Source organism: Budorcas taxicolor, chromosome Y (genome assembly GCF_023091745.1).
Source record: "Budorcas taxicolor isolate Tak-1 chromosome Y, Takin1.1, whole genome shotgun sequence".
NCBI lineage: Eukaryota > Metazoa > Chordata > Mammalia > Artiodactyla > Bovidae > Budorcas > Budorcas taxicolor.
The window spans coordinates 3716244-3719764 of NC_068936.1; positions in this window are offsets into that span (position 1 = coordinate 3716244).

A 3521-nucleotide genomic window follows, 5' to 3' on the forward strand; every position below is an offset into this window, starting at 1 on the left:
GGTGAACTGTAGGTAGAAGAGAAGCAGGAAAGAGAAGCATTCTGTAATCCAAGTGAAACTTTTTTTTTTTTTTTTTTTTTTGCGGGAAGAAGGAAAAGAGCTACTCTGATAAAAAGCTGCCAATAAATTAAATAAAATAAAAACTAAAATTGACCACTGAGGTAAACATTTGGAATTCACTGGTGACCTTTACAAGAGTGGATTTAAAGGAAAATGAAAGAATTGGAGGTAACAAGTTCTACAAACAACTCTGTGGAAGTCTATAGTAAGCAAATATGATATATAAGAAGCAGAAGCAGGATGTGTCCCCAAATGGCAGATTTTTAACGAGAGGTGACATTATGGTCAGTCCGTTTGCTGATGGGAACCGTCCAGAGAAACAGAAAACTTAATCCAAAACAAAGAGACTTGCTAGAATATCACTGAATAAACAATTGAGCAGAAAGCTGCGGTACCTGGGGTCATTGAGGGTCAGACATGACTGAGCGACTTCACTTTCACTTTTCACTTTCATGCATTGGAGAAGGAAATGGCAACTCACTCCGTTGTTCTTGCCTGGAGAATCCCAGGGACAGGGGAGTAGATATCTGTGGGGTCGAACAGAGTCAGACAAGACTGAAGTGACTTAGCAACAGCAGCAGCAGCACACTAGAAGTGTACACAAGCCAAATAATTCACTCATAGTAACATAACTGAGATCATATGAAGAAAGGTTGGCATGGTGGATTAGCCAGCCTTCAAGATGACCTCAAGTGAATCACATCTGCTGATATTCCCACCCCTGTGTAGTTCTCTCTCAAACTATCACAGGGTTGACCTGTGAGACTAAGCAAATACAGAAGTGAAGATGTGTAACATCTTAAAAAAGACTCTGCACTTTATATTGGGGGCAAGTTCTTTACTGAATCACTAATTCTGCAAGAAGAAAGCAGCCTTCACATAAGCAGTCCCTTGGAGAGGCCCACAGAGGGAGGAACTGAGGCCTCATGAGTACAGCCAAGTGAGAGAGCTTAGATTCAACAAGCCAAGTCTTCAGAGGTTGCCAAACCAGAGAAACGCTTGACTACAACCTCAGGAGAGACCCTGAGGATAAACTACCCAACTGGACTCTAGACCAAGAAATAACAAGTGTAGGTTCTTTCAAACTATTTAATTTTGAGATAATATATGCAACACAAACATTTCGAGTTATAATATCATTCACATCATACTTACACACAGAAGAGTTCTCCTACAAATATGGCAAAAATTTAAAAACACAAAACAAACCGAAACACCTAATAACAGGAGTTGCCTGGCAGGCCAGTGGTTAGGACTCAGCCCTCTCACTACCAGGATCCTGTGTTTGATCCCTGGTTGGGGAACTAATATCCTATGAAGCCACGTAGTGTAACCAAAACAAAACATGGCAACATTGATATGCTGTGAAGTTCAAAGCTGTACCAGCAATAGAGCCGTAGGCCAATACAAATACAACACAGCTGTAGGCACAAGTTGCTGGGCATAAAGCTACCTGTGATCTTGTTTACTGGCATGAAATGAACTCAGATGGTCCCCCGCCCCCATCCAGTGGAGTTCAATTACTTAATGAAATAAAGCCCTTAAGGGTACAGAAATGAGCAAGTAATCCCATGTAAATACGTTAAATCACAGCACATTTTCTCTGAATGAACCACTTTATTCATTTATTCATTTGGCCATGCTGCTTGGCTTGTGAGATCCCAGTTCCCTGACCAGAGATTGAACCCAGACCATTGCAGTGAAAGCCCAGAATCCTAACCACAAGGCCACCAGGGAGCTCCCACTCTTTCATTACTTTGAATTTGTAGCTAAAACCTTAGGATATGTGCATTGCCCCATTTTAGCCTCACCAGCTGGTAGGAGTCAGCTCTACACAGCCTAAAACCCATGGTGCTCTTACTTTTTTTCTTTCAAGAAGGCAGGAGAAAGCAAGCCACCAGCTTCCCTGCCTGTTTTTAAGGTTGCAACGCAGACAGCTTCAGAGTGACCTGAATCCATGATTGCCCTGAAGTCACCCCCCCCCCTCCCCCACCAATCAGGGTCAGCTATTCACCAATTAGGAGAACACTCTCTCAAAAGCAACGGTGTCAGCCCACGAAGGAAAGGAGGAAAACGGAAGGCAAGAAAGATACACCTTTGTTCCTTATTGTAAAGATGTCTGTCACCTTACCTCAGGGGCACACTGAAGACCTGAGCGCTTGAGACTTCCCAGGGAGGGGAAGGTCACATTCTGGAGGTGGGCAGAGGGAAAGGTCATGGTGAGTCATGTGTTCTGGGAATGTTCTATGCCCCAGGCCCTACCTGATCCTACTCTACAGATGCTGACCAGCTGTCTCACACTCAACCAGAGCAAATGATTGAACTCCTGTTCCCTGAGCTTCTTCTTCACACCTCCCTTCTCTCAGTAACAAATAAACAAACAAATACCTCATCTGCCAACTTCCCAAGCAACCAAAGGCATAAATCTCTGACCCCCAGGGACAGAGGGCAGGGGCAGCTCTGGAGTCTGAGGAGAGGCAGAGGAAACAGGAAAATGACTAAGGCGCCACGGCAGTGAATAGGCCACTAGATTGGCTTTTTTGCTGCACCCACCTGACTGTTCCTAGGTGCAGAGCCAGGTCGGGCCCGAGTCACGGACCTGCTGTGAAGATTTGTGTTTGTGTGCTTAAATACATTACGTTCCACAGGAGACCTGGGTGGGAGCTGGGGGCCCAACAGGCCCTTCCCCCAATATGGCTGTCCCAACCCTGGGGCAGGAAGGCTGCCAGAGAGCAGTGCCAGCCCAGACTAAAGGGGCCTCGGGGCCTGTGGACTACCAGGGGAGTCCAGTGATGGTGTCCAGCACTCACAGCCCTCTGGGGTGACCTGCCCCTTGCTTAAGGAACTTGACCGTACATCTGGATCTTGAAGCCCCTCCTCTCACAGTTCCATTTGGATCAATGTAGGGCAGCTTGCCCCTGTTTTTGTGCAGCCTATAGTGAGCTGAGAATGAGCTTTACTTGTTCCTTTTGTTTTGTTTTGTTTTTAATTTTAGAGCCTCACATTTTTTAATGGCTGAGGAAAGGCAAAAAGAATATTATTTTATGACGTTAAAATTATTTGAAATTCAATTTTCAGAGTCCATAAAGTTGGAAAAGGGACTTACCAGTTCCTTTGGTTATTGTCTATGGCTGCAAACTTCATTAATCACCAAAGATCATATTCACAAAGCCTCAAGTATTTCCTTTTTGGCCCTTTCCAGAGTCTTTTTTAAATGCTCTGTTCTGCTGGAAGTCTCCTAGTAGTCATATGAGGGAATAAAGTTTGGTTTTGTTACAATATTTTCTCTGTTGTATTCATTTTCATTCTTTATGAATTTCATTCCTTCTTATCACTATAAAAATTTTCTGTTGCTCTTCTTCACAACTTTTTGAGATAGTTATTTGTAACTCTCATTTCTCTTATATGTAATGCTATAAATTTACCCTAGCTTGTTTCTGTTGTTCAGTGTCTCAGTCGCA